This window comes from Nicotiana tabacum, chromosome 5, assembly GCF_000715075.1.
Source record: "Nicotiana tabacum cultivar K326 chromosome 5, ASM71507v2, whole genome shotgun sequence".
NCBI lineage: Eukaryota > Viridiplantae > Streptophyta > Magnoliopsida > Solanales > Solanaceae > Nicotiana > Nicotiana tabacum.
This window is the reverse complement of record NC_134084.1, coordinates 125450127-125464792: the sequence shown is the minus strand read 5'-3', so window position 1 is coordinate 125464792 and position 14666 is coordinate 125450127. Positions and strand designations below refer to the sequence as shown.

The window sequence follows — 14666 nt, the reverse complement described above, 5'->3', positions numbered from 1 at the left end:
ACTCACCCGAGGCCCTCGAGATCCCAACCAAACATACCATCAAGTCCAAAACATCATACGAACTTAGTCGAACCCTCAAATCACCTCAAATAACATCAAAATCACGAATTACACACAGATTCAAGCCTAATGAACTTTGAAATTTTCAAATTCTACAAACGACACCGAAACCTATCAAATTACATCCGATTGACCTCAAATTTTGCATACAAATCATAAATGACACCACGAACCTACTCCAACTTTGGAAAATCCAATCCGACCCCGATATCAAAAATTTCACTCCCGGTCAAACTTTCTAAAATTCCAACTTTCGCCAATTCAAGTCTAATTCTACTACGAACCTCCAAAACACAATCCGGACGCGCTTCTAAGTCCAAAATTACCTAAAGGAGATAACGGAATCATCAAAATTTAAATTCGAGGTCGTTTACACATAAGTCGATATCCGGTCAATTTTTCCTACTTAAGCTTTCAATTAAGAGACTAAGTGTCTCAATTCACTCCTAAATTACTCCGGACCTAAATCAACTAACCCGGTAAGTCATAATACAACTACAGAACGCAAAAAAAGCAGAAAATGAGGAAACACGGCTACAACTCTCAAAAGAACCAACCGAATCGTTATAGAAAAAATACATGAATCAAACTCGCTAACTAGTTTAGAGGATGAAAGAATTTTCTTACATGTGAAAGTAAGAAATGCTACTAGAAATTAAAGAAATTAAACGTACCATATCTACTTTCTTTTCGCAACACATGCATGCATATTTCCCTTTAAATTTTATAATATTATGAAAGTAGTCGTAACATGACAAACGAACAAAATTCTCCATAGATACAAATAAATGTAATTAGGAGTCATTTGGAAGCTTCTTTCATGTGTTAAATTAAAGATCTTTTTTTTCAAAGTTAATACTATCATTTTAGTATTCCCTCCGTCCCAATTGTTTGATACATTTCAGATTTTGAGAGTTAAATTTTTTAATTTTGACCGTGTATTCGGATGTAAAATATTTTAAGTTTTTTTTTCTTAATAAAATTACATATTTAAATAACTACATAAAAAGTACTATAAATTATAATAAGTAACAATTTAAACTATTTAAAAGGTATATGAAAAAATTCTGGTCATCAAAGAAGAACTCGTTTGCCTCTCAGAATTCGAATTGTGCCTCAAACAAATTGGGATTGAGGGAGTATATAATTTTAACGTGTTGATATTTTCTTTGGAGTTCATAATCACGATTTCAACAACAACAGACCAGTGTAATCTCACAAGTGGGGTCTGAGGAGGATAGTATGTACGCAGATGATAAACGGCTAAAAATGCATATTTTTCGGTGTACTTTCATCTCATAACTTGTGTGGTTGCGGGAGGTTACATGAGTTTTTGTAGTGAATTATGCTCATTACATTCATTCTTATGTGTAGGAGCAAGTTGGGCGAAATGTGAGCAAAAGAAGTTAATTCGGGACCAAAAGACAAAAGAAGAACTTTGCTCGTTCACTCTCCCGTGCATACGAGAGCAATGGCGGATTTATGTTGACGGTTATGGGTGCTCAAGCACCCATTACTTTTGGAGTCATGAATTATTATTTATATAAAAAAGATAGTACCCCCTCCGTTCCAATTTATGTGAACCTGTTTGACTGGTCACGAAATTTAAGAAAAAATGAAGACTTTTGGAATTTGTGATCCTAAGCAAGTCATAAAGGGGTCAGAGTATTTGTGGTTATAAAAGCTTCTCATTAAGGGTAGAATTGGAAGTTTAAGCTAAACTGTTTCCAAATTTAGAAAGGAGTCATTCTTTTTGGAATGGACCAAAAAAGAAATAGGTTCATATAAACTAGAACGGAGGGAATAATTCTTACAAATATATTACTTGAGCACTTATCTTAATAGTAATTTCTAGATAAATAATAGTTCAACACCCATAACTTACAAATTCTAGATCCACCACTGCACGAGATAGTGAACGAGCTAGCTGAGGAAAACTTGAAAAAAAAAATAGCGAACTAAGCTAAAAAAGCATGAAAGTGCACAAGAGATTTGGGAGGCAAAGACAAAGAGAAGTACTTCGCTCGTTCACTCTCGCGTGCGCACGAAAGAGGGAACAAGCTAACCTGAAAAGTCTTTTCTTGTATTATTTCGCCCCATGCTAACCATATCCCATATAAATAGTCTTTAAACTCACTTTTGAAGGGGGAGAGTCGACCTAAGGAAAGAGATTTGACCTAAGGAGGCAAGAACACACAAGGAGCAAGGCGGAGAATTCTTCTACGAGTTTTTCACTTTCTTCTTCCATTTTCATTATTGGTTATGAATTTTAGTATTGTATTTACATACTTTTATGAGTAGCTAATTCTGTTATCTAGGGTTTTGATGAAACCTTTTGTAGGATGAATTCTTGATACGTTTTGATATAATTGAATCTTTGAATTTTTCTATTTGTTCAATTACATGCTTATTTTAGTTAATTGAAGAGCTATCAATTAACGGTGCCTATTTATTATGTATTGCTTGAAAAAGAATACATATTTAGGTGGTTGTTGAACAACGTCACTCCTAACATATATGAGAGATCAATACGACGGGTTTAAAAGTTGGATTAGAGATAACGAAGCTTTGACGTGATCATAGCGAGCAGTGAAAAAATGCGAGCTAGCGTAATTCAAGATAATATGACTAGTACATTATTGTAGTTGCTCGATAGAGAATTATGATAAGTCGAGCGCTCACGATCAGTAGAGAATAATTATGCAAAATTATAAAAGATATAGCGGGAAGGATTCCGATAATTGGGGAAATCATAACTCTAGACATCCTTAATTTAGTCTCCGACCTTTAGTAGCTTAGTTATTAATTTATTAGTTAATTGGTTAAACATAAGAATCTTAATATTTCTAACTTAGGAATTGTTCGAACTTGTCTTCTTAGTGATAGTGAACAATTGTAGCTAAACATTAGTTCTCTGTGGAATTGTACTCCGGACTCTTTGACAAAATTATATTTGCAGCGGCCGCTTGTCTTTTTTAGGACTAGAGTTGGACGTGATTACCAGACCTTACCCCTACCTTCAAGAAGGCAGAGAAGTTGTTTCTGAAAGACCCTTGGCTTGAGAAAGATAAAAGGAAGGGCAGCAACAATCACACCAATTCTAAAATGGAAGTAAAAGTACAAAGATACAAAACTAAATCTGAGTATTGTAATCAGAAGGCAGAAACAAAAGCTACGACAAGTAATCACATAAATCAAGGCATACGAAAATAAATACATAATGCTACTCATATAAAAGTTACTGTTACAGACAAGGACAACGTTAGGCGACCTATTCTAACCCTTTACCTTTATTCTCAACCTCCAACACCTTCCTATTCCTGGTCAAGTCCTTAGTGAGCTGGAGCAATGCTATATCATGCCTAATCACCTCTCCCCAATACTTTTTCGGCCTACCTCTACCTCTTTGAATAATTAAAAAGTTAAAACATGCTAAAACACTAAGATGGATTCAAGATTAAAGTTAATAGATTTGCCGTCATTTTATAATGTTATAGGGCGAATGTAATTACAAGAGCAAAAGAAAAAGAAATGCGATTTTCGGAAAACAAGGAAGAATAGAAATGATAGCTGACCATCTATTTGGACAAAACCATCGCCACCACACCTAAGTAGGTTTTAAATTAAGAGAAATTTTCATAAAACACTTTCTTTTAGTGGTAATTAGCTATCTATAGATACCATTTGCTATATTACAGATTATAGATACATTTTTTGTAGTTATAAGATGTATTGGATGTATTTAAGCTATTATATTCATGAATACAGTAGCAAAAATAGGCGTGAATCAGGGAAGTTCAGCTAATCAATTGTTGTATTCGAGTGTATTCGACAGTATTCATGACATGAAACATGGGATTACAGTTGGACAGATTATTGTATTCGACTGTATTTGAATGTATTCACGGCGAGAAACAGGGGATTACACTGTTTTTAAATGGAAAGTAAATAAATTAACATAATAGACTCCTAATATAACTCAACAAACTCAATTATAACACACAAAATTTGTATTTTCAGTTATAAAAAAGATTCTCAACTGAAAAATACCCTAATCACGTAGCAATCTTCAGAGAGATTATATAATACATCTGAATACATAAATTATATTCATTAAAAAACATATGAATACATTCATGGCATATAACGAGACCGTGAATACAATAAAATACATAGAATACAATGGGATACATTGAAATACAATAAAAAAAAAGATTGTGAATACAATGAAATACATGGAATTCAGCGAGACACATTGAATTACAATAAAAAAAATACAATGAATACAATGAAATACATGAAAATACAGCATGATACTTTGAAAATACATTGAAATATATTAACAAAAAATCAAGTTGTTCAGTCCCAAACTCCGTCGTCTTTGTTCAAGAACAAACCCTAATTTCCGACGAATCTGCCGTCGAGCAAAAACCCTGAATCTCATTGAGCCGAAATTCGAATCTACATATACAACAACTTTTGAGAGCAGCTCGATGACAAGAACTTTGAGCAGTACACCATGAAGTTTTGCCAAAAGAAGACCAGTAAATCGGCTATACTGTTTATGATTTCTTCTCTTTAGTTTATCTTATTTTGCAACGTGACTTCCTGTGAATTAAAAATGAGGATGAGAGACACGAAACGTGGGATTTCTCAGCGTTCCTTTTACCACCGTGATGAGACATCGTGAACTTGAAATCACCGTTTGTGACTAATGGTAGGTGATGTGGGTGAGAGGAATTTTGAGATTGAGCATCGTGTTTTTAGGGAATGGAGGAAGAGAATGACATGTATCAAAGTAGAGAGAGAAAGAAAATAGTGTAACTGAATAGCGTATTTAGTGGCTTAGGGGTAGGAGGTAACCAAAATTAGATATTTTGCTATAAACATTAAAAGGTATCTATAGAATATAATTTTTTTAAATGGTATTTATTTAAAATAAATAAGGTGTTAACATTTGTTGTAGGAGGTAAAATTCCTTAAATTAATACAACAACAACATATCCAGTATTATCTCACACCGTGGGATCTGAAAAGGGCAGGTGTTAAATTAATGGATAGTGAAATTTATAGACAGAAATAACGATAAATTGTGGTAGATTTCGCTTCCTCTCATAGCTTCTATGTTAGAATTGTTTGGAATTATTCAAAGATTTTATATTATACACAAGAGAAGGTCACAGTAAGCTCTGGCTCGAAAAACTTAAAGCGAAAGTGAGGACAATATTTGTAGAATCCTAGAATAAGCACAACAAGTTGAGATGGCCGAGTTGGTCTAAGGCGCCAGATTAAGATTCTGGTCCGAAAGGGCGTGGGTTCTCAAATCCCACTCTCAACAATGAACTTTTTTTCTTTTGTGCTCTTACATAATTGTTCCATATTTGTTTACATAATTAGCACTTTAGCAGCCAGCAACCTCATATAAATATTTTTTTTCCCTTGTGTCAAAATAATAACTAAATCCATTCGTCCAATCCAGTTGCAAGTCTTGAAAGCCCATGAAATCAACTTACTTAGCAGCCAACAGTCTTATCGTTGAAGATCTACCCAATACGTAGGCAAGCCAAAGCAGGAGTTGAACTAAGTGTTACTTGGATTTGAGAAGAGCTAAGGTCTGAGTGCTAAAACTGTAAAAAAAAAAAGGAAAAAAAAAACTTATTTTGTTAATTGAATGGACATAGAAATTGTTCCAGGGAAAAAAAACAAGTCTAAGGAATGGCTTCACGCGACGTACATATCATAAGTTTTCTTTAATTTGCTCAATATTCACTGTTCATGGACTACTTTTTCTAGTTTTGGTTCGCATTTCTTCTGTCGCCTTTTTTACAACATTACTCGATGTATGGGGTAAAATTTAAACGACAGGTGAATGCTTGACGAGTTAATACGTGGAAGTAAAGACAAGTAAGATATGAGTCAACAAGTAGCTAGCACCGATTACGAATATATTGTTTAACCCAAAAAATAGTTTTCAAGGTTAAAACAATAATTTTATACGACGGGCCACACGCAACCGATTCAATCCGAAAAATATAAAATTTCGTTAATGATCACGCACAACTCTAGTCCTAAAAAGAATAAGCGGTCGCTGCAAATATAATCCGGTCTATAAGTCCGAAGTCGAATCCCACAGAGAACTAAGGTTTAGCTATATCTGTTTAATATCACTAGTGTCACGACCCGAATTTTTCATCCTCGGGAGTTGTGATGGCGCCTACTAATGTGAGCTAGGATAGCCAATTATTGAACCATCTACCTTTTTACCCATTTTATTTTCTTTAACAATTACGAAGAAATAATATTTAAACGACGGAATATGACATAAGTGGAAGAAAACAATAAGCCATCTGAACATGAATATCTATTACAACTGTATGAGTCTCGATTACCCAGAACTGGTGTCACAGCAGTTTCACAGATGGTCTAAGAATTCTACAAATAAATGTCTGAAAGAATTTAATACAACACTGTCTCTGGAAATACATGTAAGAAACAGGAAGGTAAATAGGAGACGCCAAGGCCTACGGATGTCTGCAGGGCTATCTCGGGTCGCCTGATGAACAAGAGTCAGCAATCTCACTGCGGTTCAAAGTCTACAACACTGGGGTCTGCACAAAAGAGTGCAGAGTGTAGTATCAGCACAACCGACTCCATGTGCTGGTAAGTGCCCAGCCTAACCTCAGCGAAGTAGTGACGAGACTAGGACCAAACTATCAAATAAACCTGTGCAGTTATATAATATACAGCGAAAAGTAAAACAAGAATAAACAAGTAAAGAAGGGAGAGGGAAAAATGTTGCGGGGGTATACCGGTATTAACAGTAAATCCAGAGTAACAGTCTAAGGGTAACTTAGAATTCACAGCGAACAAAAGAAACTAATATCCAAAATAAACAAACTTGTATCAATAATTGTTGCGGCGCGCAACTCGATCCCAATATGTATCAACATTGTTACGGCGTGCAACCCGATCCACATATATCATTGTTGCGGCGTGCAACCCGATCCACATATAATATTGTTGCGGCGTGCAACCCGATCCAAATATATCATTGTTGTGGCGTGCAACCCGATCCACATATAATATTGTTGCGGCGTGCGACCCGATCCACTTATAATATTGTTACGGCGTGCAACCCGATCCACATATAATATTGTTGCGGCGTGTAACCCGATCCACTTCTAATATTGTTGCGGCGTGAAACCCGATCCACCTATATCATTATTGCGGCTTGCAACCCGATCCACATATAATATTGACAACAATCATAACAAGAGTCCCGACAAGGGATCAATAAGGTCTACATTACCCCGACAATGGATTCGACAGCATAAGTAACTACGTCCCGGCAAGAGAGAAACATCTATAACCAAACTTGTTACAACATCCAACGACCTCAGCTATAACCAAACTCGTTACCACATCTAACTACCTCAGCTACAACCAAATTTGTTACAACACCTAACTACCTCAGCTACAACCAAACTTGTTACAACACCTAACTACCTCAGCTATAACCATAATCCCTACCAAATACAAAAAATCATCAACCTAAGCATCCATAATATCAATTAAGAACACAATGCAAAGGAACCATGACTCAACAATAGCCCGGCAAGGGGGCAACATAATGATCACTTCTCTTTCTCACTTTTACTTCACAATTCACTTCACAACTCGAGCCAATGCTCTAGAGTTTCAATTATCACTTATACTTCCACAATTCGTTATACAACTGGGGCCAACACTCTTCAATATTCATAAGTCACAATTCTTTCCACAACTTTACACAACAAATAGAAATCTTCACCAAGGCATGAATAATACAACGAAGTCATAAAAATCACAATATAAGACCCACGGTCATGCTTGATACCAATGTATAGATACTTGTCACCATGCTTATATGTCGTACTCAACAAGAAGCAAATAGCAAATAGGACACAACTCCTAATCTCTCAAGCTAAGGTTATACCGAACACTTACCTCGAACTTCCACGGCCAACTTGATCCTCAAACACCGTCTTTCCTTTCAAATTCGGCTCCAAATCAATTGTATGTAGACATAATCAACTTAATAACATCAATAAATGCTAAACAATCAAATTCCAATACTTAATTATAGCTTTCTAATCATTCTTCCCAAAAATCCAAAAAATCAACCCCGGACCCACTTGGTCAAAACACGAAGTTCGGACTAAAACCCGATCACCCATTCACCCACGAGCCCAAATATATAATTTTTTTTAAATCCGACCCCAAAACGAGTCCAAATTCCCAAATAATAAAAAAGTCCTAAATCTACCCAAATCCCTAATTTTCTACCCTTAATCACATGTTTTAGGCCTAGAAATCTAGTGGGTGTTGATAAAAATGGAAGAAAACGAGCTTAGGATTACATATCTATGAAGCTATGGTGAAGTTCTTCTTCAAAATTCGGCCAAGAGGTGTGGAGAAGATGAAGTTTGTGAAAAATAATGAAAATCCCGCATGGCATTCTGTTTTTGAAACATATAATAACTGAGCGAAATTGGTCATCGCGTTCGCGATGAGTTAGGTCTGACAGACCTTCGCATTCGTGGAAGATGGCTCGCATTTGCGGAGCTTTGGCTCCTCAAGACTACGCGTTCGCGGGCCAGTGGCCGCGTTCGCGATGCACAAAATGGTGACCCCTCCCCAGACCTTAACCTTACGCGTTCGTGAGTGCATGGACGCATTCGCGAAGGGTATCCCCCCAGCCTCGCGTTCGCGTCTCAAGTTTTGCGTTCGCGAAGAAGAAATCTGGCACCTGGGAAATTTGCCTTACGCATTCGCGAGAGGAACCACGCGAACGCGAAGAGTAAAATCCCTGGGCACTGAACAACAGAAACCTGAAACTTTTTGAGTTCCAAGAACCTTCCGAAACACATCTGAAACACACCCGAGCCCTCGGGGCTCAAAACCAAACATACGTATTAACTCAATAACATCATACGAACTTATCCGTGCGATCAAATTGCCAAAATAACCTCAATAAGAACGAATTAAACCTCAAAATCAATGAAATATTTCAAAACTTCTTAAAGCATCAACTTTGCATTTACGGTCCGAATCACGTCAAACAGATTCCGTTTCTTACCAAACTTCACAGAATTATTTTAAACCACATATAAGACCTGTACCGGACACCGGACCAAAATACGGGCCCGATATCAACATGTTCTAATCAAAATTCATTTCAAAATCCTTTAAACAATTTCAGAAAATAATTTTCTTTAAAAATTCATTTCTCGGGCTTGGGACTTCGGAATTCGATTCCGGGCATACACCCAAGTCCCATAATTTTCTATGGACCCTCCAGGACCATCAAATTACGGGTCCGGGTCCGTTTACCCAAAACGTTGACTGAAGTCAAATTAATTCATTTTACAGTCAAAACTTATCATTTTTCACAGATTTTCACATTTAGGCTTTCTGGCTATGCGCCTGGATTGTGCACGCAAATCGAGGTGATGCTAAATGAGGTTTTTAAGACCTTAGAACACAAAATTCAATTTAAAAGCAAGTGATGACCTTTTGGGTCATCACATTCTCCACCTCTAAAACAACCGTTCGTCCTCGAACGGGTATAAGAGGGAATTACTTGAGTCAGGGAAAAGATGGGGATAACGGCTCCACATATTAGACTCGGACTCCCAAGTCGATGCCTCAGGAGGCTGACCTCTCCACTGAACACGAACAGAAGGAAAACTCTTCGATCTCAACTGACGAACCTGTCGGTCTAGAATAGCTACCCGCTCCTCCTCATAAGACAAGTCCTTGTCCAACTAGACAGTGCTGAAATCTAACACGTGGGATGGATCGCTGTGATATTTCCGAAGCATGGACACATGAAACACTGGATGCACGACTGATAAGCTCGGCGGCAATGCAAGTCTATAAGCCACCTCTCCTACTCGATCAAGAATCTCAAACGGGCCAATGAACCTAGGGCTAAGCTTGCCCTTCTTCCCAAATCTCATCACGCCCTTCATAGGCGACACTCAAAGCAATACATGCTCACCGACCATGAAAGCCAAATCTCGAACCCTACGATCGGCATAACTCTTTTGCCTGGACTAAGCTGTACGAAGCCTATCCTGAATAATCCCGACCTTGTCCAAGGCATTCTAGACTAGATCCGTACCTAATAACTAAGCCTTTCCCAGCTCAAACCATCCAACCGGAGACCGACACCACCTACCATATAAAGCCTCATAATCTGGATACTCGACTAATAGCTGTTGTTGTAGGCAAACTCTGCTAAAGGCAAAAACTGATCCTACGAGCATCCAAAGTCAATGACAGAAGCTTAGAGCATATCCTCCAAAATTTGAATAGCCTGCTTGGACTGTCCGTCCGTCTGGGGATGAAACGCAATGCTCAACTCAATCTGTGTGTCCAATTCTTGCTGAACTGCTTTCCAGAAATAGATCTCAGCTAACCTCTCGGAAGAATAAGAGACTGCCACTGGAATGAAATGCACTGACTTGGTCAGCCTATCAACAATTACCCACACTGCATCGAACTTTCTCTGAATCCGTGGGAGACCAACAACAAAATCCATAGTGATACGCTCCCACTTCTACTCAGGAATCTCAATCTTCGGAAATGAACCACCAGGCCTCTAATGCTCGTACTTAACCTACTGACAATTCAAACATCGAGCCATATATGCAACGATATCCTTCTTCATTCTCCATTACCAATAATGCTGCCGCAAATCCTGATACATCTTTGTGGCACCCGGATGAATAGACTACTGGGAGCTATGGGCCTCCTCTAAAATCAACTCTCGAATACCATCCACATTAGGCACACAAACGCAACCCTGCAATTTGAAAACTCCATCGTCACCTAAGGTGACCTGCTTGGCACCTCCGTGCTGCACCGTGTCTCTAAGGACACATAAATGAGGATCATCATACTGCCGCTCACGGATTCGCTCCAATAACGAAGAACAAGCGACTGTGCAAGCTAACACACGGCTGGGCTCAGAAACATCCAAACTCACAAACTGATTGGCCAAAGCTTGAACATCCAAAGCAAGCGGTCTCTCACCGACCGAGATATAAGCAAGACTGTCCATACTGGCTGACTTCCTACTCAAAGCATCGGCTACCACGTTGGCCTTCCCCGGATGATATAAGATGGTGATATCATAGTCTTTAAACAACTCCAACCACCTCATCTTCCTCAAATTCAATTCCTTTTGCTTGAACAAATACTAAATACTCTTATGATCTGTGAACACCTCACATGCCACGCCATACAAATAATGCCTCCATATCTTCAATGCGTGAACAATGGCTGGCAACTCTAAATCATGAACCGAATAGTTCTTCTCATGAATCTTCAACTGCCGCAAATCATAGGCAATGACCTTGTCATCCTGTGTCAACACTGCGCCGAGTCCAATATGGGGTGTATCACAATATACTGTATACGGCCCTGAACCTGTAGGCAAAACCAACACTGGTGTCGTAGTCAGAGCTATCTTGAGCTTCTGAAAGCTCGCCTCACACTCGTCCGACCATCTATACTGGGCACCCTCTTGGGTCAACCTGGCCATCGGGGTTGCGATAGATGAGAACCCCTCCACGAATCGACGGTAGTAGCATGTCAATCCCAAGAAACTCCGAATCTCTAAAGCTGATGCTGGTCTAGGCTAGTTCTTGACTGCCTCAATCTTCTTCGGATCAACCTGAATACCCTCTGCCGATACAACATGACCCAGGAATGCAACTGAATTCAGCCAGAACTCACACTTCGAGAACTTAGCATATAACTGACTATCCCTCAGAGTCTGAAGAACCACCTTGAGATGTTGCTCGTGCTCCTCCTTGCTGCGGGAATATATCAAGATGTCATCAATGAAGACTATCACGAACAAGTCCAAATAAGGCCTGAACACTCGGTTTATCAAGTCCATAAAAGCTACCGGGGCATTTGTTAACCCGAATGACATAACCAAGAACTCATAATGGCCGTACCGAGTGCGGAAAGCTGTCTTAGGGACGTCAGATGCCCTAATCCTCAACTGATGGTAGCCACATCTCAAGTCAATCTTCGAAAATACCTTGGCACCCTGAAGCTGATCAAACAAATCATCAATCCTGGGTAATGGATACTTATTCTTGATTGTAACCTTGTTCAACCGCCGGTAATCAATACACGTTCTCATCGATCCATCCTTCTTCTTAACAAACCACACTGGCGCATCCCAAGGCGAAACACTGGGTCTAATGAAACCCTTCTCAAGCAAGTCTTGCAACTGCTCCTTCAACTCTTTTAACTCAAGCAGGGCTATACGATATGGCGGGATAGAAATGGGATGAGTGCCCGAAGCCAAATCAATACAAAAATCAATATCCTTGTCGGGCGGCATACCCGGCAGGTCTGAAGGGAATACCTCGGGAAACTCATGAACAACGAGCATAGAATCAATAGATGGAACCTCAGCACTGGAATCACGAACATATGCCAAATATGCCAAATACCCCTTCTCGACCATACACCGAGCCTTCACATAAGAGATAACACTATGGGTAGAATGACTAGGAGTCCCTCTCTACTCTAAACGAGGCAAACCCGATAAAGCTAAGGTTACAGTCTTGGCATGATAGTCCAAGATCGCATGGTAAGGTGATAACCAATCCATCCCTAATATAACATCGAAATCGACTATGTCCAGAAGCGACAAATCTACACGAGTATAAAGACCCCCAATCACAACTATACAAGAGCGATGGACTCGATCTACCATAATAGAATCACCCACCGGTGTAGACACATAAATAGGAGCACTCAATGAATCACTAGGCATGACCAGATACAGTGCAAAATAAAATCGAAGCTTTTCTACCACAAACCAGAACAGTACCTACACCCCCACCTCTAATATCTTTACCTCCACCTCTAGCATCTCTACCTCCACCTCTAATACCTCTACCTTTACCTTTAATACCTCTACCTCCACCTACAGCTAACTGAGCGGGCTGAACGAGTCCTTCAATGAACCTACTCACTCTCTCTCATAGTGGGAAGTATGATAGGAGCATGACGGGCCAAGTCAATGAATATGATCTCTTACTGAGTAATAGTCATAGAACCTTGCTGGAGACGCTCAAACTGCCTCCGATAGACCTCTTTCTGAGTGATGTGGGAAAACTCCTCCAGAAATAGCTGCGTGAACTATTCTCAAGTCAAAGCTGATGGTCTAACTAGTATAGCCAATCAATAATCCCTCTAACAAGTCTTGGCGGATCCAGACATGCGAAAAGTAGCAAAATTTGACCCTATTGGTCTCCACGACCCCCATGTTCCTGAGAGCCTCATGATAGCAGCCTAGATAATCTTGGGGATCCTCAGAAGATGCACCGCTAAAAGTAGTAGTGAAGATCTTGGTGGAACTTATCCAACCTTCACAAAGCCTCCGGAAGCGTAGCTGATCTATCATCGGTTTGTGCTGTTGTTCGGCTGAAGAAGCAGTACGTGACCTCGCCATTCGAGAAATAAAAAGAGTAGAGGTTTCAATTTAGCATTGAGAGATCAAAATCGCACGACATGAAAGAATAGATGTGAAGTCTTTCCTAACTCTGTAGCCTCTGGGGGATAAATACAGACGTCTCTGTACCGATCCCTCAGACTCTACTAAGCTTGTCTGTGAACTGTGAGACCTATGTAACCTAGATCTCTGATACTAACTTGTCACGACCCGGATTTTCCACTATCGGGAGTCGCGATGGCGCCTATTAATGTGAGTTAAGCCAATTATTGAGCCATCTACCTTTTTACCAATTTTACTCTCTTTAACAATTACGAAGAAATAACATTTAAACGACGGAATATAACATAAGTGGAAGAAAACAACAAGCCATCTAAATATGAATATCTATTACAACTATTTGAGTCTCGACTACCTAGTACTGGTGTCATAGTTTCACAGACGGTCTAAGAATTCTACAAATAAAGGTCTGAAAGAATTTAATACAACACTGTCTTTGGAAATACATGTAAGAAATATGAAGGTAAATATAAAGGAGACGCCAAGGCCTACAGACGTCTACAAGGCTACCTCGGGTCGCCTGATGAACAAGAGTCAGCAATCTCACTGCGGTCCGAAGTCTACAAAAATAGGGTCTGCACAAAAGAGTGCAGAGTGTAGTATCAGCACAACAGACCCCCTGTGCTGGTAAGTGCCCAGCCTAACCTCGACGAAGTAGTGACGAGGCTAGGACCTGACTATCAAATAAACCTGTGCAATTATATAATATACAACGGAAAGTAAAACAAGAATAAGTAAGTAAAGATGGGAGAGTGAAACATGTTACGGGGGTATACTAGTATTAACAGTAAATCCATAGTAACAGTCTAAGGGCAACTTAGAATTCACAGCGAACAAAAGAAACTAATATCCAAAATAAACACACTTGTATCAATAATTGTTGCGGCGCGCAACCCGATCCCAAAACGTATCAACATTGTTGCGGCATGCAACCCGATCCATACTATTTATCATTGTTCCGCGCGTGCAACCCTATCCACATATATCATTGTTGCGGCATGCAACCCGATCCACATATAAT

At 39.2% G+C, this 14666-nt stretch overlaps 1 non-coding gene across 1 annotated transcript; it reads left to right on the top strand.

Annotated features, from left to right (window-relative positions):
• Positions 1-5315: 5315 nt before the first annotated feature.
• TRNAL-AAG (transfer RNA leucine (anticodon AAG)) lies at positions 5316-5398 on the top strand. The gene has a single exon. It is a non-coding gene; the product is annotated as a tRNA-Leu (tRNA).
• The last annotated feature ends 9268 nt before the right edge of the window (positions 5399-14666 follow it).